Consider the following 24555-nt stretch of genomic DNA (forward strand, 5'->3'; position numbering starts at 1 on the left):
TTTACAGTGTAGGTGACTCCAAACCAGGGGACATTTAAAATTAGGAAGGGATACAGTCACATTGAGTTTTAGATAAATCACTCTGGGGGCTATACCAGTGATGCCACTCAGAGGGTAAGTGGGAAGGCAGAGACACTCACTGTGTTATTGTTTCAACAGCCCAAGGGAGAAACTGTAAAAGGCTAAACTTGGATAGTCATAGCAGGGATGCCAAGGAGAAGATGGATTCCAGAATATTCTGTGGGTCAAATTCTCAGGATTTTGTAATCAATTAGATACAGGTTGAAGATTAGGGAGAATTCAAGAATTATGAACTTGAGGTGTTTGTGAAATACACAGGTGGAAATGTTCAGCAGAATTTGAATGTGTGATCTAAAGATGAGGGTAATTGAAATTTGGGAACATATTTAAAAGTTATAAAAGTAAGTCTCCCAAGAAAGAAATGTAGAGTGAAGAGAAAAAAATTTTTTAAAGATAAAACCTGAAAAAAAAAAAAAAAAGAAGAATGTGAAAGGAAAAAAAAAAAAAAGATAAAACCTGGAGGAACTTCAAATGTCATTCAAAAAGAGAATGGATACATAAATTAAACTATAATCACACAACAGAGTAATATACAGCAGTGAAAATGAATACTGCAGCCACTTGCAACAAAACAAAGAACTCTTACAAAATTGAAAGGAAATGCAAGTATTGGAAAATACATCATGTAAATTATACAAAGTTGAAAATATACCAAAACTCCCAATATATTGCTAATGGATATATATATATATATGTTATACTGTGGTGAATAGGAAGAAAATGAAAACCAGAGACATCAGTATAGTGGAACCAAAGGTGGGTGGGAAAGGGACTCCACTGTGGACAGATGCACACTGGTATCACCATCACTCTTCTTCTTAAGATGGGTGAAGGCTTCGCGGGTATTAACATCCATAGCTTATACGTGCGTTACATACATTGTTGTTGAATATTTGAAATACTTCATAATAATAGTTTTTGATGAACCCAGAAGTGACTAGGAGACAAAGTCAAGATAGAAAATGTAAATGACTCTTTCAAGTCGCTGGACTGAGAAGAACAAGTGCAGATGGAGGTTGGTGTGAGGAACGTATGAGATTGAGAAGGTTGCCTTTAGTATGATGCTGCTGTGAGCAGCTGCACAGATTTAAGGAACTGAGCAAAGAGGGGAGAGAGCAGAGAACGTGTGGTTCAGCCACCCTGGAGGGTCTAAGAGGTAGAATATATACACACATATATACATTACTAATAAATTGATAATCAGATTGGCCCAGGAAACACTCTGTCTTTAAGTAGTTTTCTCTCCTGGATGGGCCCCTCTGATCTCTCTCTACCATCTCTCCCGGAGCTATTGGTGTGGCAGCGTCTTCTGAGCCCCAAGCATGCAACGTGCCTGAGTGCACAGTAGGAGAATGACCAGATACTTCCTACTCCAACCAGACAGGAATAGGATTATCTCTCTAAACTTCAGGAGAAAACAAGCACAAACTATTGGTAGGTGGCCACGTTACAGAGTGTGCAAATGTGCTCACCACATTGACTCATCAGTCATGCTGGAACGATGGCATGGTGGTTTTCATTCCCAGCCTCTCCTTGCTGGGGAGCTGGGAATAGTCATCTCACTGCAAATGACTGGGAGCTTCTGTTCCGTTTCTGTGTCTTTATGTCATCACCTGCCATCTGCCCCTTCCTGTTGCAGACGACAGACCCCGCACTGCACCTATGTGGTATCCAGTCAGCGTTTTACAGGGGTTTCGCTGCCTCCGCTGGAGAGCAACCACTTTGTATCTTTGGCTGCTTCTGTTGTTTTGATAAGGTCACTGCTCATTTTATTCTCTCGACCTCACTTATTGTTCTCTCTTGGTCTCTTTTTCTTCAGTCGTGCATAGTCTGCAGAAACATAGAATGTTTTATAGTGTTCCATGCTTCTTCCCTGTGTTTATTGCCCCAAACACTCACCTATAGGCTCTAACCTTCAATTATTAGCTCTGTGGCTGGGTTACCAAAAAAAAAAAAAAGGGGTGGGGTGGGGTGGGAAGATTATCTGTCTTAACAGCTGGCACCCCAAATTTGTCTTTAGAGATAGGACTATTTTTTTTTTAAAGAAGGTGTTGGGGGTAGGAGTTTATTAATTTTACTTACTTTATTTTTGGCTGTGTTGGGTCTTCGTTTCTGTGCGAGGGCTTTCTCTAGTTGAGGCAAGCGGGGGCCACCCTTCATCGCGGTGCACGGGCCTCTCACTATCGCGGCCTCTCTTGTTGCGGAGCACAGGCTCCAGACGCGCAGGCTCAGTAGTTGTGGCTCACGGGCCTAGTTGCTCCATGGCATGTGATATCCTCCCAGACCAGGGCTCGAACCCGTGTCCCCTGCATTAGCAGGCAGATTCTCAACCACTGCGCCACCAGGGAAGCCCTATTTTTATTTTGGAAAACAGCATCAGTCACTTGGGGGTGGAAGGGAAGACCCTGAAATATGGGTTGGAATAAGATGAAAAAGCTGCAAGAGATAGTTATCTATTTAGCATAAAAAATGAATGAGAGGTTGGTGCTGGTGATATAAAGGAATAAGCTCCTCACAGACTGACCCAACCACAGAGAGCAGCTATGAACATTGCACAAAATTCAAAAAACAAATAAACAAAAAGAGCCGAAGGCACTGGAAAATGAACAAAAGCAGAGAGATTCTGAAAGGGAGACCAAAAGGCAGCTATCTTTCTATACTAGGGAACCAAAGGGAAGAACATGAGGCGACCCCGGCCAACAGAAGTGAAAGGGGATCCTAGAAACGTTAAAGCACAAATGAGGGCCCCGAATTCCATATATAAACGTTGCCCAAGTTTCTGGCTGGCCCCTGACAAAGGCAAATGTAAGCAGACTCAAAGTAGCTTTCAGCTAAGGCTAAAAGATGTGATCTGAGTTGTGAGCAGTGCCCACTATAGGTGAGAAAGGGGTTAAGTCTGAATCTAATCAAATGAGTTGTTTGCTAAAACCAAATATCAAAAATCTTTGAGGAAAAATAACAGAATCCAGAGTTACCATAAAATAACATTCATAATGTCCAGTATCCTCTGAAATTGGATGCATAATGTCCAGTAACCAGTACCCTCAAACTAAAAAGAACCAAGAAAATGGGACCCATTCTCAAGGGAAAAGACATGAATAGAGGCCAATCCTGAGAGGTCCCACATATTGGAATCAGCAGGTAAAGATTTTTTAAACCACTGTAACACAGGTATCAGACTGCACTCTAGAGCCCGTGAGCCACAACTACTGAAGCCCGCATGCCTAGAGCCCGTGCTCTGCAACAAGAGAAGCCACTGCAATGAGAAGCCCGCGCACCGCAACGAAGAGTAGCCCCCGCTCGCCACAACTAGAGAAAGCCCGCGCGCAGCAACGAAGACCCAACAAAGCCAAAATAAATAAATTTTTTAAAAAAAGCATGAAGAAACTTGTGAGTGATGTAAACCTTCTTCATCTTGATGGTGGTACTGGTTTTACTGTGTATACGATTGTCAAAATTCATCAGATTGTATATTCTAAATGCTTACAGTTTGGTTTCTGTGAAATAAACTAATAAAGTTAATTTAAAATGGATGGTTAATCAGGACGCAGTTAGAACAAGGCAGAGAACGGGGAAGGTCCAGTAACATGGAGCTTAAATGGAATCCCGGAAGGCCTTGAAGGCTACCACTACTTAAGATCAAGGATATTTAATATTCGGTCAGAACCCATCTGGCTTACTCCATCCTAACCCCATTCCACCTTCTACAAAACTTCTGTAATTCTAGAAACGCACAACAATCTATGAGTGGTTTTCCATGAAAATTAAGGACAGGAATTCAGCTGTACCTATGGCTTGATGTAGGGTGGAACAAGGAGACCTTACAAAAGGCAAAGAAACACACCATAAACTGAGTGACTGCAGCAGAAACTGGAGCTTAGGGCCAAAGGTCAACAGCCAAATATTCCCCAGATTGGAAGAAGTCACAGTGGGGCTGTGGCCTTTCTGTGGGGTTTAGACTGGGATTTGAGACAAGTGCATCCAGCTCTTCAACGGCAGCATATACCTGGCTAATAATCTGGGTGATATCTATAAATGCTCTGAATGCTACACTTGCCCTCTGGCCACCTGCCTCTATGGACCTGAATGTGGAACCTCTATAATTTAAGGTAGTAAGTAATCCTCAATCAGGGGGGACACATCAGCATCTCATTAAAATGATAACCCAGGTCAACCAAGTCATTATCTCTAGGGTATTGCCTGGGCATGTGTAGTTTTTAAACTGCTCTAAGGAAATCTGCACTAGTCTCAGAGAATGACTGGTTCACCTTTTGATCCAGATGTGACTGACCATTTCAACCCTACAGATTCCTGACCCCAATGGAACCACAAGTCTCAGTGGTGGGCTGGCCTGAATCATCTGGTCACACAGTCTCGGTCACTCCTTAATCAAAAACTAATCTTTGACACAGAGATCCACTGGGCAGAGAAAAGACTCTTCCAGGATATACCAGAAGCTATTTCCTAGGTACCAAAGTTGTCCTGTGTCTATAAGTGCTTCTTGGTATTTCACTCTGGAACTTTCTGTCTTCTGAATTCTGAGGCAAGGAACAGAATTGCCAGGCTTCTCAGTGTGCCTGCCAAACTGCTGCTGTCCTAGTAGAAATGCCTTTCCACACTGTTAAACATCCAACTCCTTTCAGTCAGCAAAAGGAACCATACAAATACCCAGAACTGATGGATTCCCAGAAGGAAAACAGAAAGAACAAATGTGAAATAATGTACAATAACCGTCTCCATATTTGCTGTCTAGAGTTTAACTGTTTTTCTTTTTTAATGTGCAAAGATTAAAGGGAAATATTATTCATCTTGGCAAATAAGATATCAGTTTTTCAAAAAGCTTTTTTCAGTGTTTTGCATTCTGAATATGATTCTGAGGTAAATATGATGGACTGACTGTATCATTCCTTAGCTAACACTACTTGGATTCTTCCTATATACCGTGTATTGTTCTAACTCTTCACATATATTAAGTAGTTTAATCATCATAATTCTATGAGTTATTATTTTTATCCTTATGTTACAAAAAAGGAAACTGAGGCATGAGGAGGTATAGAAACTTTCCAAAGGTCACACAGTTATTAGCTGGGGGAGTGAGATTCAAGCCCAGCCGTCTGCCTCCAGAGACAACGAGTGATCCATGTCTTAATCACTGTGCTTTTTTGACTCTTGTGGCATAACACACTGCTTCTCCATCCGCCATTCCTCCAGGAACACGTGTGCCATAGACTGGCATTTGGAAAAGGTCTTGGAAATATCTGGAATTGCACGTGCGGTTTTGCTGCAGCGTATGATATAGGGATAATATTGTTGAAAATGCATTTTTCTACGTTGTCCAGTGTCACCTACATTCAAATATAAGGAATCTAAAAACCCACATAAGACAGTTCTTCAAAATTTAAGAACTGCCAAGACATGGAAGCCACCTAAGTGTCCATCAACAGGTGAATGGATAAAGAAGATGTGGTATATATATTCAATGGAATATCACTCAGCCATAAAAAGGAACAAAATTTTGCCCTTTGCAACAACATGGATGGACTCGGACAGCATTTTGCTAAGTGAAATAAGTCAGACAGAGAAAGACAAACACTGTATTATATCAGTTATATGTGAAATCTAAAAAATAAAACGAACTAGTGAATATAACAAAAAAAGAAGCAGACTCACTGATGTAGAGAACAAACTAGTGGTTACCAGTGGGGAGGGGTAAGGGATAATATAGGAGTAGGGAGCTAAGAGGTACAAACAAATAAGCTACAATGATGTATTGTACAACATGGAGCATATAGCCAATATTTTATAATAACTATAAATGGAGTATAACCTTTAAAAACCATGAATCACTCTATTGTACACCTGTAACTTATATAATATTGTACAGAAACTATACTTCAATTAAAAAAACTTTAAAAGCTCAAAAGTAAGGAAAATCTTTGTTCAACATTTAAAAAACTTGTATCTTATGAGTTTTTCTATACTTTTATCTTTTTGCTTGGGCCATCAGGGAGCTCAGGAGCTGAATTTGCAAAACAGCATCTTAAAAACATGGGCATTTTTCCATAGCTTTGGCTTATTGGACTTGCTTTCTAATTTTTTCTGTATTTTCAGTGATGTGAATTTTTATCTTGTCTATTTCACTCAATTTTTCATATCATTTTATGTTTTGAATCCTTTTAATACAAGGTGATATGGAGTAGTATAAAAATAGAAACATTTTCTTAAAATAGAATGGAAAAAATCAATGCCTTTCAGGTAGTACATTTGGATTTAAAGGGAAAGCAATATTATATTTTTCTAGAAAAAAATTTAATTATCTAGAGCCAACTTCTGATTGATAGATTTCCTCGTAAAGATTTCTTCTCTCTCTTCCCGTCCCCTTTCTTCTCACCATTCCCTCCTTCCCTCTTTCTGTTTTTTTTTTCTTCCTTCTGTTAAAAATAACACTACAACTATTTTACTGTTGCATTCCTGCGTGAGTAAGCCTCCAGAATAAAGTATTAGAAATATAATTATTGGACCCTCATTTTGTAATAGGTTGTTTGTTCTTTGTCTTATCAACTTAAAATAATCATATATATATATAAAGAAAATTAATCCTTTATTAATGTATTGTAAATATTTTTCCAGGTTGTCACTTGTTTTATAATTTTGTTTATATTATGTTTTCTTAAAATTTTGGCCTCGAGGAATCAAAGGTATCATTTTTGTTATGGTTTGCCATGTTTAGAAAGGCCCCTCCATACTGCAATTATATAAAGAAATCCAGCTATATTTGCCTCCATCTTTTCACATTCAAATCTTATAATGAATCTGCCGCTATTATTTTTCTAAAAGATAGCAGGTTGCCTTAACATGGTTTTAACGATATGTCTTTCCCCAACCACTGTCTTTACCATCCACAAAAGCCTCATTTATATTAGTGTCTATTCCTTACTATTGTATTACATCAGCTGGTCTCCTTACCCATCTATTAATGTGCCAATATAGACATTTTAAAATTTCAGTACACCTAAATGTCTGATAATGATTATTTTACCATGTTATTCATCCTTTAAAAGTAGATACAGCTATTCTTGCATGTTACTTTTAAAATATCATTTTATCAAATCCCCCCAAAACCCATCTTGTTTTTTGACTGAAATATCAAATGTATAGATTAATTTAGAGAACATGTATGAACACGTATAAAGAATTTTTATATTAGTGAATTTTCTTATTTTGAAATATATGTGTATTTATTCAATATTATTTTAGGATCTTTAGTAGAATTTAAAGTTTCCTGTTTATCAGTTCTATATATTCCTCATTAATTTACTTCCTAGATATTTCTCCTATATTTGATATTGCACTTCAAACGACAACTTGTTTGTCGATTATAACTTATAGCTGATTGGTGATGGATATATGTTTTTGTATATTAATTTTAAAACCAGCCTCCTTATTAAGCTTTGTTATGGCTTCTAATATTTCAGTAATCATCCTGCATTTTCCAGGTGTACAACAAGTAACTGCAACAAGTAACTTCATTTCTAACATTTGCACTTATTTTTTTCTCTTTTCTCCATATATTGGATAATTCTTCAGAATATTATTAAATATGTATTGATAATAGACATCTTTATCTTGTTTCTAACTTTAGTGAGAACTCTAGTAGTCTTTTCACCAAGTCTGTCAAGGAAATGTTTAAATTTTATTAATTTTTTTTCTATTAAGTTTATTTTTAATCAGTAAAGTTATTATATTTTATTAAATATTTTTTAAAGATCTGCTGAAATGATATGTTATTATTTCCTTTTACTTACATAACGTAGTTATTTAAATGCTGTCTTTTTAAAAAAATTTTACTGAAATATAGTTGATTTCAATGTTGTGTTAGTTTCAGGTATACAGCAAAGTGATTCAGTTATATATATATATTCATATGTATATGCATATGTATATGTGTATATATATATATATTCTTTTTCAGATTCTTTTCCATTATAGGTTATTACAAGATACTGAGTATAGTTCCCTGTGCTATACAGTAGGTCCTTGTTGGTTATCTATTTTCTGTACAGTAGTGTGTATATTTTAATCCCCAACTCCCAATTCATCCCTCCCCGCCTTCCCCTTTGGTAGCCATAAGTTTGTTTTCTATGCCTGTGAGTCTATTTCTGTTTTGTAAGTAAATTCATTTGTATCATTTTTTAGATTTCACATATAAGTGATGCCATACTGTATTTGTCTTTCTCTATCTGACTTACTTCACTTAGTATGATAATCTCTAGGTCCATCCATGTTGCTGCAAATGGCTAAACGCTGTCTTGACCCAGTTACAAGGACCTGGCTAAGGCTGGTCCATTCTCCTTGAACGGCTAAGTCTGCACCTCACCACCACTCTTCTGGAGGCTTCTACATTGTGGATCATCATATTCCAGCTCTGAGGGCCCAGGGCCAGGTTCCAGACACCCAGGCACTGTCCCTATGCCCAGAGCCAGCTGAGATCATTCAAAGTAGCCAATTCTAAGCCTGTTTGCCCTGCCTGGCCTGTTCCTTCCTGCAGACACCACAAGACGGACCCTTGTCCGAAGTCCCCTCCCCCGGGCCTTGCCCCCAACCCCTGCTGCCCCTGAGTGGCCCGTGAGCCTGCAGAGCTCTCCCCAGGGACCTGCAAGGAGCAAAACTAAAACCCTTTACGGTTTCTCTCTCTCTTGACCCTCATCTGGCCACAGCACACCTCACCCAAGGTAATGCGGTAAAAATAACATGTTGACATGGTGAATAATATTGATAATTTTTTAACATTCAAACCTTGGCATTCCTTGATGAAATATATTAATCTTCTAATATGCTGCTTGACTCTATGCACCAGTGTTTTACTTTGGAACTTTGGATTTTTATAATAAATGCATAGTCATAAGTTAGATGGATGTGTGTGTGTGTGTGTGTGTGTGTGTGTGTGTGTGCGTGCGTGTGTGTGTGCATGTGTGTGTTTTAACCATGCTTTGTCAGGTTTTGTTATCAATACTATCTTGGTTTTATAAAATCAGTTTGGAATATTTCCCTTTTTCCCACATACTGGAACAATTAATACAGTCTAGGAATTCCCTGTTCCTTGCTGACTGAAAAAATACACGCAGCCTAAAAGTGGAGAGTTATGTTTTATCTGGTGGAAATTTTTAGGACTTAAGCCCGGGAGGCAGCACCTCAATTAACCCTGAGAGAACTGCTCCAAGGAAGCAAGGGAGGGGCCAGGTTATATAGATGTTTTGCGACAAAGGGCAGATAGCCGGGAACATCAAAAGATTATCGTTAATTGAAGAAAACCAGATATCCCAAGTTAAGGAATTTAGTGCTTTTCTATGTATGGGAAAATGCAAGAGTCTGGGCTCCCTGAAATCATTCCTTTGCTGTGCACCTCAGCTATCTGAGGCCTGTATCCTGTGTTTTCACATCCTGAGTTTCCTCAGGGCTCACTGTGGGAGTGGCCGCAGTCTGATGGCTGCTAGGTGGCAGGTGTTCTTTCCTTCCTGAGTTCCCTCAGGGCTCACCAGCTCACATTCATGGTGGCTGCATTTGCTGAAGACTGTCACATCCTTTGTTTACCGATATGGCAGGAAATATTCCATTCCTCATCCTTAAAAGTGTGAAAGCATTGGCGGGTGAGCCTGTCTGAGCCTGCGAGGGGCTGGCGGGGGGCGGGGGGGGATTGTGTAGATCTGGAAGCTATTTTTCTTCTACAGTAATTGTTCTGTGTAGAGTCTCTACATTTTCTGGGATACGTTTTTGTTTTTCTCATTTCTGACAAGCGCAAAGTGGGCATACGGAGGTCAAAGCCCTCGGATCCCAGGCGACAGGCTCTTCCCCAGCTCCGGTCCAGGGCTCCCTGCCAGCCCCAAGCTGCCCACCGCCAGGAGACCTTTCCTGGACTGAGGGGTCCACACGGACCCAGCCAAAGCTTGTTCCGATGCTGAATCAACACTCTGATGGGCTCAAAAGCATTGGGAGTATCTGTTCATTGACAGTTTGATAGCACTCACCTGGAAACCAAATGGAATATTTTTCTATTTTTCCTGAGCCTATGCTGGTGAAGCCGGAGCAGTATTTTCTCTGACAGAACTCAGAGCTCAGAGCCACAGGCAGGGCAAAGAAGCTTTCTGAAGTGAGCTAATACCCTTTCTAGAGTCCAAGGGCCTGTGTCTACAGTTGTATTGCTACACTTGCAGAAGGAAAACCCTGGAGGGCAGAGACCCGGGATGCAGTCACTCAGGAATGCTTAGTGCAGGGAGCATAGCAAGGGGACCCTGGGTGCTTGGTGTCTCCAGCAAAGGCGGGAGCTTGGCTGCACCAACAGCAGGAGAAGAAAGATGGCACGGGGAGACGCAGAGAAGAGGCATAACGCACATCACAGGCTTTGGGAAAGGCAGTGAACGCTGGTTCTCCCAGTGCACAAAAACAGCTCTGAGCAAAATACAGCTAATGGGCTCCCACTCACTTGCAATTTGATTTTAATTAGCCAAGCCATTATTTGAAAGGAGGGTGGAATGTATCTTACAGATCATTATTCAGATGCAAAGGTAGACCTAAGGCTTGGGTCCTCAGTCTTCTTTATAAGTTGACACCCCCCTACCCCCTGGGAGCACAGATTACCTGGACCCCCAGGGCATCATCACATGCCCCAGTCACCATGAATTTCCAAAAGCCTTTGGTGAGGGACTGAGTAAAAACAGTCGGGAAGCTGTGAGTCTGGCAAGGCCACCGCTCCGGTCAGCCTAGTCTGGGGGTCACACCGAAGACAATCCGTTCCAAGGAGTGTGGCTGTGAATCAGAAATATTGCCTGCGTATCAGTAAACAAAGGATGTTGCGGCCATCAAGCCATCACATTACAGCCGCTTGATGGTGAGCCCTGAGGGAACTCAGGGTGGAGACAAAGAATGCCCGCCATCTAGCAGTCAGCTGCTGCAGCCACCCCAACTGTGAGCCCTCAGGAGACTCAGGATGAGAAAACACAGGAGGCTGGCCCCAGAGAGCTGAGGTGCATAGCAAAGGAATGATTTCAGGGAGCCCAGGCTTTTGCATCTTCCCATACATAGAAAAGCAGCTAAATTCATTAACTTGAGAGGTCCGGTTTTCTTTAATTAACAGCAATCTTTTGATGTTCCCACTACCTGGTCTCTTGTTGCAAAAACTCCTACATATCCTGGCTCTCCCCCTCTGCCACCCCTCCCCCCTGCCTTTTCAGAGCAGTCTCTCAGCATTGTCTGAGATGCTGTGTCCCAGGCCTGAAGTCCTCAGAATGTCCACCAAGTAAAGCATAATTCTCAACTTTTAGGTTGTGCGTTTTTTTTTCTTCAGTTGACAGGGTCGAACATGGACAGGGACAGGGAAAGGGTTTCTTCGTGAAGGTTTCTACTCAGAGACAAAGGGTTATTAGTGTCTCCACAAGGTAGCCAAAGGGAGTTGTTTTCCACTCTCTCTTTGTAATAAGGAAAGGAAATCATCACCTATAAACTTTCTCCTGTTACAGGCTGTGACTGACAATGGCATCTTAAAAATGCTAATCGTCAGTGGTCTCAAAAATAAATGTCATTCAGCAGGGGACAGTTTGGGAGAGACGCAGGACTTTGACTGTGACGAGTTTTTCTCACCCCTCATCTACCACCCTCTGGCTTAGGAGAACCCACAGAAGGTTCACACATTCTGGAAAAGTCATTAAAAAATATCAAACAAGAGGGTTTGATTCTCCCTTGAGCTCCATATGTCATCGTAGTGAGAGAACTACCTTCCTTCATCCTTCAGAGTTTTTCGTGAGCGACTGATTTTTGGGGTCCACCCCAAATCCTCACATGCCTCCTTTGGACAAGTAGCGTGTGAAAATGGGAATATTAGAGTCAAACCATATGTCGGAAGAGCCAAGCTGCTCTTGGTTGCTCTCCCTCCAAGAAACCTAGCTGAGTGACCTCGGACTTGTCATTTCTCTTCTGTGGATCTAAGTTTGCTCATCTATTCAATGGAGTTTCATTCCATTAAGTCAAGCAGAAAACATCTTCCAGGTGTCTGGTGTGCACCTGGGGAAATGAAGGAAGATTGGGTCCTGATCTCCACGCAGCTCATGGTGTGTTTGTTTTTCTATAAAATGACATGTGTTATAACTGAGATCAGCACAATGATTTTCTTTTGGAAGGGCATGCGAGAATTTGAAATTGATGATCCCCAAAGTCCTTTTATTTAGGTGTCATTTCCAAAAGATTTCACAAAGGGTAAGAGAGCTCACTGCCAAAAAGATACGCCAGCTGACTGTCACAAGTCTGCCTTTACGATCATAGCAGTGCTGTTACTTGTCTCTATTTCCTCCTTGACAACCATACCCTGTTTTGTTCAGGAGGCCACGCGCCAGGTCTCGGGAGGTAAACTGTGGTTGTCCCTCATCAAACATCAAATCCCATCCCCTCTGTCAGCGATTGATCCGGGGCAGTATTAGCTCAGTTCGGACCAGTGAGCTGTAAGGTGACATCTGTTGAGGAGTTCCTAGAAAAGATTTTCATCTCTGATGTAAGAGAGGGTCACAAGAAGAACTCTGTCTCACATGCTCTTTACTCTCTCTCACTGCACTGGTCTCTCTCCTAATTCCTACCTCGAGGCACAGTCATACAAAGGGCTAATAACTGAGGCTGAACTGCCCATTTGGCACCATTATGGGAACACGAAGAAAATCTCACACATCTCCACGGGCTCTAGGGTGGAGCCGCTGTGTCACTCTAGAAATCAGGTGCCCACAGATTTATTATTAAGTGCAAAGTAGGCATCGTAAGGTCCGTTGGCCCGGGTGAAAGGAGGCCCGGGGGTAAGAGAAAACATCGACCAGTAGGAGGTAGGAGAGGCATCGGGACATAACGACCTCACCTGTTCTGGGAATCAACAAGAGACTCTAACTTCCTGCCCAGAAAACAATGGGGCTGACGGGAAGGGAAAATGGGCTTACGCCCCACAACAGACCAGCCAACACCTGGCCCTGCTGTATCCTCACCAAATAAGGAATTACCCTGTATAGCAAACCACCCCCTCCCCTTGCAAGCCGCCTTCTGCTTTTACCCCAATAAAAATTCCCCTCATCCAGTACTGGACGCGACTTCTCTGGCCCCTTTCTCTCGGACCAGTGAACCTCGCCCGGGAGCGCTCCCTAATAAAGCTCACTTGAAGCTTTCCTCTGTGTCGCGGTGCCCTTTGTTAAGATCCGACCTTACAGGCATGTCATACAGTTTGAGCTACTTTTACTCGATGTTCTATTTTTGCTGCATTCCTTATTCATATGATGACATAACATTTTCTGCTGTTGAACTTCCTGTTTATGTGCAAGAGAACCTTATACCCAGTGAAGGTTGTAACTTCATCTTTCAACTCAGAGGATCCCCTGGGCTGCAATACTTAGAAGTTTTAGCTTCTTTAAATAAATTAATACAAATAACCCCCCTTTCCCCTCCCAGGAAGCAGGTCACGCTGCCCCATCTTCCAACCCAGGACTGCTCTGGAGGCCCGGTTCCTTTATGTCCTCTGAAAATGCAATGTCAAAGCATCTCTGTCTTTGTTTACAGGTGGAATTTCTAGGCTCAGCTGGGGACAGAGGTGGTCTAGCAGGACACAGTTCTTTGTCCCCTTCATCCTGTACATTTCTTTCCTATTCTGAACTGGTGGAGAAGAGATGACTAGCATTTTTAAAGTTATGCTGAGAGATGGTAAATATCCCACAAAGAATTTTTTGTAAGTTTGTACTCCTTCAGAGATGATCCATAAGTGATGTAAGTCTGGGGGAAGGACCCCAACCCACATCGGATCCAGACTCATCTTCTTCAGGATGTTCGGCTGACAGAAATAGGATAACCCATGCAAACTGTGCTTGAATTACTGGAAACAGGAAGCTGATGATTTTGGAGTGGGTCGGAGGGGTAGGTCCCAGGGGATAAGTAGGTCCCAGGGGATAAGTAATTGGAACTAGGGTTTAAACATAACAAGAAAAAAAATAAACATAACAAGAAACTGTTAGAGGAATAAAATGTCTCCAAGGTTAGGAAATTCAGGGGATTAGGGAGAGTTTAGAGGTGGCCCGTGGTATAAAAGTCATGAAACTTAAGTGGCTGCTTGCTCTAGAGCTTTTATTTTTTGGCAGATTAGAAACTGCTGAGGAGGCAGGTACTAAATTATTGACCACCTGGCAGAAAAAGGACTCCAAGTTTTTGATGAGGTTAGAAATATTTTTACATATGACATTGAAAAGAGGAAAGATGCATGAGGTGAGATAAATTCCATGCGAATTAAGCAAGTGCTGGTGCAAATTCCATAAGCCCCAGCTCTCCCAATAACCATATGCATTTTGAGAGGTGTAAAAGGATTCACCCTGTTAGTTCAACTGACTCAGGTGGAGGAGAAGTACATCCCACAGTAAAGGAAACAAACAACATAGGGTTCCTGGATTGAGGGGAAAAGCAGAAGACATTATACAAGAGCAAATTTACAAGTTTCTCCTTTCACGATAAGAGTGAACTTGTAGACATATTCATGGAATCTCCTCTGTCAGGGGAGGCCCCATCTTCTACTTCTAGTGCGTTAACAAAACACTTCTAGCAGATGGCATTGTGGAAAAATTCAGAAGTTCAAGTGCCGTCTAACAAAGGTCCTGGGGGCACGTGTACGAAGCAGTCAGCCTCGAGAAGCTCTGGCTTCGGTTCCATGTGTCTGCCGCAAGCCCATTCCATCAGAAGGGATTTCCGTCCCCTCTCTGTAAGGTTGGTGGTGCCACATGTGAACAGAGGGAGAGGGGTAATCAGCAGTGCTGGACAGCAAGTATCACTAATTTACAAACGCCAATTGTCTCTGAATAACCTTTGGTCCACATTCAGCCACCACATCCAATGGGGCCTCTGTGGCTTGAGCTTAGCAAACTACCTTATCTGTTTCCCTCCCTCCAGACACTTCCGTACAAGTATTTCTCCTACTAAAATCCTTGCGTGTTTAACCTGTCTTGGCATCTGCTTCTCAGAGGATCCAGACTAATATCTTTCCTAATTAGTACAAGAACCTTCTAGACCATGCACTCTCAATGTGGGTGATATCGTCCCAAAGGAGGTGAAAATTGGTTCTTGGGTACACAAGAAAACTTTGATATTACAATTGTTTGTGGGCCACAAATAAAGAGATAGACCGTATCTGTGGTATCAACATTTCATAGAGGAGAGGCAATTAGGAAAAAAGAATCTCAAAAAACTCCTCGTGAGGGCAATAATTTTAAAAAGATTGAGTAATTGTTCTAGATGAGTCATTCTGCCAGAAAGCAAAGACTTCAGAGCTCATGTCAAGGACCTCTCTGGATTGCATTATAGCCAAGCCTTAGAGTCAGTATGCCTCTTTGATTTTGATGTGTGAGTTAACGGATATGGAACAGATGAACTCAGACTGTCATATACACTTCCCCAAGCTCAGGAGGTTTTAGATACTCAGTAAGAAGCCAATGGTTCTCAACGTTAGACCTAAGAAGTAAGAACTTCCTAACACATGTATTTCTGTCATTATGCTCAGACACATCCAGCTACAACCTTCTGGAGAGCTTGTCTTTGATGGAGGAGACTAGCACATCCCCAAGTCTGCAATCATCATCTGGTTGTCCAGGAGCACCTTGAAAAAATGTTGGATGACAATTCTCTCTGGGTATCTTACATGTCAGCACATCTTGCGATAAGGCTTCAACAGCTTATTTCCAGACTATCTTAAAAGGATGGTGGCATAGCAAACAGCCTTTGAAGATAAAAATTGTCTCCTTCCAAGTAAGAGGGGGTATTTGTTTCCCGATCAGGATAATGAAGATAATGTCTCTTCTAGGCAAACGTGGGGCATGTTTGCTAGAAGCCTCCTTAAAAGATTGGGGGTTTACTAAGCTTGGGATTCCCCAGCTGAGATAAGCTCATTGCATGGGCAGCATCCACCTGGACCCGCCACTACATCACTCCCATGGGGCTTGGGGACAAGAGGAACCAGTGTGAACTTGAAGCTCATGCTGTCTGCTGTGCCCTGAGTAATAACGTCCTTTGTCTCTGACCCAGGAATCTTGTGTCTCCTTCCAACATCTTTGAAAAAGTAGCAGGTTAACTTGTTTGCTGGCAAGTAGGGTGAAATCTCAGAGCCTTCATGGTCCTTACCAGAAGCAGAACCAGGGAGGAATTACATTCTTTCCTCATGAGGAAGCAATAAATTGGGCAAGAAGATGGATAGAGCTGACAACTCCCAGGATTGGGGAGAAAATGGCGCTCCTTCTTTGAGGGAGATGGGTTCTCCTCCTCCTACAGCACAGAGGAGAGAGTCTTTCCCACCCACCTGAGCCTTGGAGTCTTAGAATCCAAGCTTGCAAACCCCAGATTCTGAGTTCAGAAGGAGAACATGGTGAAGATGATAGAGTGTTGTCTTTGTTGCACTTCCCACGTGGCTAGATCCTGCCTGATGTTTAAGGTGCTCTGATGTAATAACTCCTTCCACTCACCTCTATGTAATAACTGTGTAGGGACAGAGTGGGTCTCCGTGGCTGTAAAGCCCAAAAAATTATAGTAGGGGATAGAGCGTAAAGGTCACCCTTCATGCCCTTCAGTGTGTTACATCCTTATTGGGGGCAAACAGTTTCTCTTAGTTTAATAACATTTTAAAGTTATTCCAAGAGAAAATCAATAAAAGAAACTTCTGTTTATCTTGCAGATGCTCCATGGTGAAAAATGTATGCTAATACGAGGGCCCTAGAGTTGGGGGTTGTGGCAGAATAAAGCTGAGGTGATGGAAGAGGGTTATGAAGGAAAAGAAAGGGAGGGGGTAGATCTATGGACAAGGGACCAATGGACACCTTGGGCACCCATCCAAGGTTTATCCCAATGGACTTACCAGAAATCCAATGAGAGATATAAAGAAATGGTAAAGAAACTTATGCTGGACTTTGAGAATGCTCATGATAAGGTACTATATTAATTTTTCCATGTAATATATATTATGTACATCTATTATATTATTATTATTATCATAACTAAAATTTATTGAGGATCCATTACATTCTGGGCTCTGCTTCAAGTGCCCTCAATATATATTAACTAAGTTAATTTCAATAAGACTTTGAAGTAGAACTTCAAAGTAGTACTTTGAAGTAGTACTTCTTATTTTATAGATGAGAAAATGGAGTCACTGAGATGATAAATAACGTGCCAAAGTTTACAGAATTAATAAACTCAAATCCAGACAGCCTCGTTCCAGAGCTCCCATACTCGACCACTTTACAATTTCTCTAACGTTCTGTTTCTCTCCCTCAGATACTCCTAAGTCTCCTGTATCCTGGGCTCCCAAATAGTGCTGTCAAGAGGAGAGTTCCAGGAACTTTTACTAATTCTGAAAGAGAATACTGAATCTCATTGAACTTTTCTCGATATTATATAATCATCATGGTGAATCCCAAATACCCTGATGTCATTCGGTGAAACTTCACAGACAATTCAATTGACGATTCAATTTATTTTGCCTGTCATTCTGTGTCTGTTTATCTGGCAGTTTTCCTTGTCTTCTTTTTTCCTAAGCCAATTGTACACTTTATTTTTATTTTATATTTTTTTTATTTATTTATTTTTGGCCGTGCTGCATGGTACGTGGGATCTTATTTCCCCACCCAGGGATTGAACCTATGCCCCCCTGCAGTGGAAGCGTGCAGTCCTAACCACTGGACCACCAGAGAATTTCCTCCTTGTCTTCTTGATTAAGCTGACCGGTGTCATTTTTTGTTGTTTTGATGAATCTAACGTGGTTATATGACATGTTAACATTAGGGGAAGCTGGGTGAAGATTTTATGAGACGTCTCTGTATTATCTTCATTACTCTTCTGTAAATCTATAAGTATTTCAAAATAAAAAGTTAAAGAAGGAAAGGCAAAGGCCAGGTGTGACTATGACTGTGATTCTTGGCTCCTTGAATCACACCTGGGCTCCGTCACTGATTACTCTACTGCCTTGCTTTTTCTATTAGAGCCTTAGCTTCTTCATCCTTAATAAGCTTGCAGGATAACGATCGTTATATACGGTTCTCTCGGGAGGGTTAAATGAAACAATGCATTGAATGGTTTTAGCATACAGCTTATCAAGCAAATGTTCAAAAATTGCAGCTCTAACTATCCTTGGTATTACCATAAAGAGAGGTTCCTAATCTGAGTCCATGGAAGATTTCAGAAAATCTGTAAAACCCATAAAACTATCCATAAAACTGCCGCATAAGCTCATGTACATTTTTCTGGAATCTAACACATTCATAAATTTCACTGGATTCTCAAAGAGGACCCCTCCCAGATGATTTTAACTCCTGGTCTAAAATAAAGGCTTTGAAGATTCTGAGGTAGAGAATGAGGGGCTTAGTTCGAAAGTACCTTTTGTATTTTTATTGTATGTTTTCTTCGGAGAGCTGGGCTGCTCAAGTTTTTTCCATATATAGATTCTTTTTCCCCCTTAGAACATGTTTTGCTTGAAGAAGTGAGAGAGGGCATCGGATTCGTGAAACTGAAGGGGTGGCATAAGAGGGTCATTTCACAGCCTCCATCACTCCCTATCCTCTTGCTTTATCCTGTATGTACCACTGCCTGACCTCATATCTACTGATGGACTTGTTAATGGTCTGTCTCCCCACTAGACTGTAAGCTCCAGGAGGGCAGGGGTGTCTTTGTTCACCTCTGCATCCTCAGCTCCTGGAATATTGCCTGGTGTGTGATAGGCCCTTGGGAAACATGAATTGAGTGAAGGAAGCTGGCAACGTGTAGGCTGAGAGGAAGGAAAGCTGGGCTGGGAGCCCCAGAACTGAATGCGACCACTGGGATTTTTGGCATGAAGCTGAACCTGTCAATCTCACTGTCCAGACAGCCCTGGGTCCCATCTGCTGCTGCCCTTGCCCTTCTTAGCTTTCCATGTGGCCCCCCAGAATCTGCAGAGGCCACCAGGGGGTCTGCCCTTTCCCAGCAGCATTTGTGAGAGAGGCTCTGTTTTCACGGAGCTAAGACCACAGAAGGGTGGTGTTATGGGCTGAATTGTGTCCCACCAGATTCAGATGTTGAAGTCTTAACTCCTAGTACCCCAGAATGTGACTGTATTTGGAGACAGGTTTTTAAAGAAGTAGTTAAGTTAAAATGAGGGCATTAGCGTGGGCTCTAATCCAATATGAGTGGTGTCTTTAGAAGAAGAGACACAGAGGAAAGACTATGTGAAGACACAGGGAGAAGACGTTCATCTACAAGGCAAGGCAAGAGGCCTCAGAAGAAACCAATCCTGCCCACGCCCTGATCTCAGAGTTTCCGTCTCCAGAACTGTGAGACGATAAATTTCTGTTGCTAAAGCCACCCAATCTGGCCTACTTTGTTATGGTGGCCTGAGTGAACGAACACACGTGTCTACCAGAATTTAGGGTCTAGCTTCAGGGTTCTGTTGAGAGTTGAGCCCTGCAGACAAAAAGATGAAAGTTCTGTTCTTCCTTAGTATGGTGTAGGTAGTGGCTCTCAAATGTGGTCCTCAGAGCAGCACACTTGGCATCAACTGTGTGCTTGCAAGAAATTCACAGGACCTACTTCAGATTTGCTAAACCATATTCTCTAGGAATGGAGCCCAGGAAATTTTAAAGAGACCCCCCGTGACTCTCAGGCACGTGGACATTTGTGGGGGGGGGGTCACTGGGGACAAAGCTGTAGGGTGTGGGTTTCGTCTCCATAACTGGACTCAGCCATTCCCACTGATGTTGCCACATTTCCCTTCAAGCATTGCAAGAGTAAAACAGTGAGAAAAGTGTCGTTATTGGCGACTTCACTTAAAATTAAGAAACGCAAGGCTGTCTGGTGTTGAGGCAGAGAATGAACTCACCTGAAATTTCAATGCTTTTATATATACATGGAAGCAATAGGCCTGAGAAACCACACTGTTGGCAATTCAGTCAAGACAATCAAAAATAATTAGCTTTTTCCTAAAGGAGATCAATAAAAAATTGAGTTCTCTTGCAACAGAATATTCTAAAGATCTCTAGTGCTTCAAGCCTTGTCTCACTGCAAGACTCTCACTGGGCCCCTTTGCCCAAAGAGAGTTTTGCTTTCTATTGCCAGGGAACACAAAGTCATGTCTGAGGCTTCTCAGGGGTTTTCCTCTTTCTGGATGGGCAATTTTAATGAGTGATTTTGCTGATAAAATGTGTAATTCCTGGAAAGGTGAAAAGCCACTGAGTGTTTCTGGCAAAACTCTGCAAAGAGTGAAGTTTGAAAATAAAAGCTTAGGGTCTCAAGACTGCAAATTCCCCCCACTCCCCAAACCCATAATTCCCTTAAGGTACGCAGGACCCCTGCCCGAGGGGACCTTGTCTCCACATACATGACTTCATGGATAAATAAATGCACATCGACAAATGGCTGCATCTCTAAAGGAGTTTGACAGTCTTGCTTCTGCTTCTTGCTGATGATAGAAAAGCCTGATCTCTTTTCCAGACCAACAAGCAAGAGAAGTCAGTACCTTCTCCCTCTCTGGTCTCCTGGACAATTCTGACTGCTCACCTCCATGATTTCAGCCACCACCAGTACGGAATACCCGCCCATTTCTTCAGCCCTGACCTTCTTGGTCCATTTTGCAACCAATTCTGCTGGCTTCAATCTGTGTATCTTGTAAGCAACTCAAATTCAATACGTCTTAGACTTCAGCATATCAGTAACTTCACCTCTATCATTTCAGTGCCAAGCAGCCCAATTTCAGTTCACAACTTCCTATGTGCTTACTCCCTCAAGCCATTGGTCTTAGCATATCTGTAGTCTCTCTTTACATACCTACCGTCACATCTCTCCTAACCCAGCTTAGAACAATCACTCCTTTCATTAACCCGGCCTTGACCCTTTCCTTTGTCGCATCATTATCATCACTTTGCATCAAGCCCCATCTTTTGTTCAACTGGACTCTCCTTTATTCAGCACCTGCACCAAGCAGATGAACCTGGCTAGAAAGAACACCCCTGGATCATGCTGACAGATCTCACTTTAAATTTATGTGCACAGATCTCAATGTGACCCTTCTTGCTACAGTCATACTACTTTTTATTCTCCAGCTCTCCAAGATGACTATTTCATTCCTTCTCTTTCCTCAAACCTTCAAACCTCCTGCCCAACTGATGACTGCTTCCCATTTCACTGAAGGCATAGAAGCGATCAGAGAGAATTTCCCTCATCTCCCACCATGCTGCTACTTACTACCTCTGTCTGTGCCTCTGTACTGAGCCCTCTTTCCTATTAATGAGGGTGAACTGTGCCTGTTCCTTACTAAGCCTGATCTCCCACGAGGGGGCCTGATCTCACCCCTTCTCATCCACGCAAAGATGCATGACCGGAAATAACCCCCTCTCTACTGCATCATCCAATGTTCCGTCTCTTCTGGGGTCATTCCCATTTTCTTATAAACATAGTATTCTTTCTCCATCTTAAGAAAGAAAAAAAAAAAACCTTTTTATTTCACTTCTCCCTCCAGTTACTGCCCCCATGTCTCTGCTTCTCTTTGAGAAAACGCCCCAGGAGTTACGTAGACTCACCATTGCTCAATCATCTCCTCCCCTTATCTTTTGATCTTAGGACAATCAAGTGTTCCTTCTACCCCTCTAAAATGGAACTGTTTTCATCAAGATCACCAATGACCAACTTAGACACTAAATCTAATCATAAACGTCCATCCATCTTGCTTGACCCAGCAGCCTCCTTTGGCACAAGTTTTTAACCCTTTTATCCTTGCTACACTTTCTTCCCTCGGCTTCCGAGATGCCAAATTCTTCTGGTTTTCCTCTTACCTCACAGGCTACTCCTTCTCACATCCCTTCCTGGTTCTTCCTCCTTCTTCATGTTGGAGGGCTCCAGGATCAGATTTTAAAGCGCTTCTCTTTCTATATCCCTTCTCACTTCTTTAGTAATGCCATTCACTCTTCTGGCTTTAAATGTTTTTCATCGGTGAGGACTCCAGACTTTTGTCTCTAATCCAGGACTTTCCCCTGAAACAACAATGAATATCCTACTGTTTACTCAGCATCTCTTCTTGAACATCTGAAAGGCATCTCAACCTGTCCAAAACCAAAATACCCTCTTAAGATTCCTCCAACTCCTGACCTCAGTAAATGGTAACTCCATATTTTGGGGCACTTAGACCAAAAATCTTGGAGTCACTGTCTACTCTTTTTTTCTCTCGTATCCTATAACCATGCCATCAGCTAATGATGTCTGCTTGACTTGGAAAGTATTTCAAAATCTGACCACTTGTTACCTTCCTAACTGCTCCTTTGCAACCCCACCATCCAAGCCACCCTCTTTTGTCCCCTAATAATTGCAGTAGCCTCCAAAAGGGTCTCTTGCTTCTACCCCTGCCCCTCTAGATCTGTCACCACTGTAATATCTAGTGCGATCCTTCTAAAATATAACCATTTCATCAATTCTAAGGTACGTGTTTATTTTTTCTTCACAGTTTAACATCTCTGAAATCAGTGTGAGTTTTATCATCATTATCATCTTACAATCTTTATCAAGTAGATTCTAGTACTTTGCACAAAACCCTCCAAAGGTCTGCCAGCCCCTCACAGATCAAACCAAAATTCTTGCAGAAGTGCACAAGCTCCTGTCAGGCTTGCCCACCACTGCCCTGGTCTCACTTCCTACTGCTCTCCTGCTCGTTTCCTGCCAGCTACCCTGTCTGCCTTCATCTTCCTCTACAGGCCAAGCTCACCTACACGTGAAGGCCATTGCATTTGCCTCTTCCTCCTCCTAGAACCCCTTCCTGCCCAGAGCATCCTCTCATCTTCTGTAGGTGTGAGTCCACATGTTACTTCTCTACGAGGCCTCCCCTCCACCCCACCCAGTATTTCATTTTCTTCCCTCCCCTGATTTCTTTTTCTTCCTAGCTCTCGCCATAACACACAATCTACATTTTACTTATTTTTCCCTTTTATCCTCTTCCCCCCTCCACTGGGATATAAACTACATGATGGCAGAGGTTTAGTCTGGTTTGTTTCCTGCTCGATACTCAACATCTCAATTAGTGCCTGGCATATGGTGGACAATTAATAAATGTTAATAACAACTTCAAAAGAATGAACAAGTTAAACAGTAAATTAACATTATTTAATACATTAAAATAATAACACCAAACTACACGATATTTGTTAAAAGAATAAATGGATGACAAAACAAACTAATTCTCTTCTTCCCCAAATGCTCCTTCTTCTGTAGTCTAGGCTAAGCTCCTGGTCATCCTAGAAATCCAGGTTCCTTACCCAAAGCACGCAGGCAGTCATCAAGACCTGATCAGTTCTACCTCTTAAATATGATTGGAATACATACCTCCCACCCATCCTTATTATTCCTGTCTTACTTCAACCTGACGGAATTGCCGGCCTCATGGGTAGACGCTAGGAGTCAGGGATGGGGTTGAGGGAGTGGCAGGGGTCAAAGGAAGTTAACTGCCTGGGCTGTACTGAGACTTCGTCCAGGCCACTTGCTGAAGGGCACCACCATCCTGCCTTCCTGGCAGTACACTCCCTCCTTAGTGATAAATGAGTGTAGCACTTTGAAGCCTGGGCATTTGGACTCCAAGAAAGGTGCTGTTGCAGACTTGAAAAGGTAGAACCTGCTCTAAGAAGCTGGTGGCCCATTTTCCTTGCTAATTAAGAAGCACAACCCTGATTCCCACATACGGTACTGGCCATGCCAGGGTCTGATAAGGTAGAAGCAGTGGTCATAGAGTTTGGACTCTTCCCCACTTTCCTGATCCCCCTGATAAGGAAAAAACTGATGATGGGGCAACATTAGATGTCCCCCAAAGATTTTAAGGGAGACAGGGAGCAATCGTTGGGCTGAAGTCAGGGTCAGTAATTTCACTGGTTAAGTGAAAGGTGAGAAAACACCTGGCAATAGAGTGGTGAAAACCCTGCCTGCGCCATTTCCCCAGTGATGCTTTATGAGATGGGGTGTGGTAACCTTGAGCTTGAGGTGAAATATCCCCAGGACCCAGCTTGTAGGATTTTAGGGCTGGAGTGAATAGTTCTCCATCTTATACCACTAAGCAAAGCAGAACCAATGGAGAGACTGGAAAAGAGTGAGACTCCAAAATTCAGTTCATCAAAGGAGGATTCCAATAGTTCATCAATGGAGTTGCCAGAGTCGGAGAGCAAAGCCGGGGGGTGTGACTAAGGGCTTCATGCCAGGAGCGAAAGCATAAGAAAATCATGGGCAAATAAGGGGTCTAGGATAATGACCTGAATTGTATGTCATTGTTGACCATGTCCGGGCATTATTTGTAGCTCAGTCCACCGATTTTTGAAGATCTGGGTGAAGTGAGACCCCTGACACACAATATGGGCACAGAAGTGCCACCTCCTGCCTTCTCCACACATCTCTTCTTTTTTTTTTTTTTTTATTCCTCTTGGCATTGAAGGTGGG

This window comes from Globicephala melas, chromosome 21, assembly GCF_963455315.2.
Source record: "Globicephala melas chromosome 21, mGloMel1.2, whole genome shotgun sequence".
Classification (NCBI taxonomy): domain Eukaryota; kingdom Metazoa; phylum Chordata; class Mammalia; order Artiodactyla; family Delphinidae; genus Globicephala; species Globicephala melas.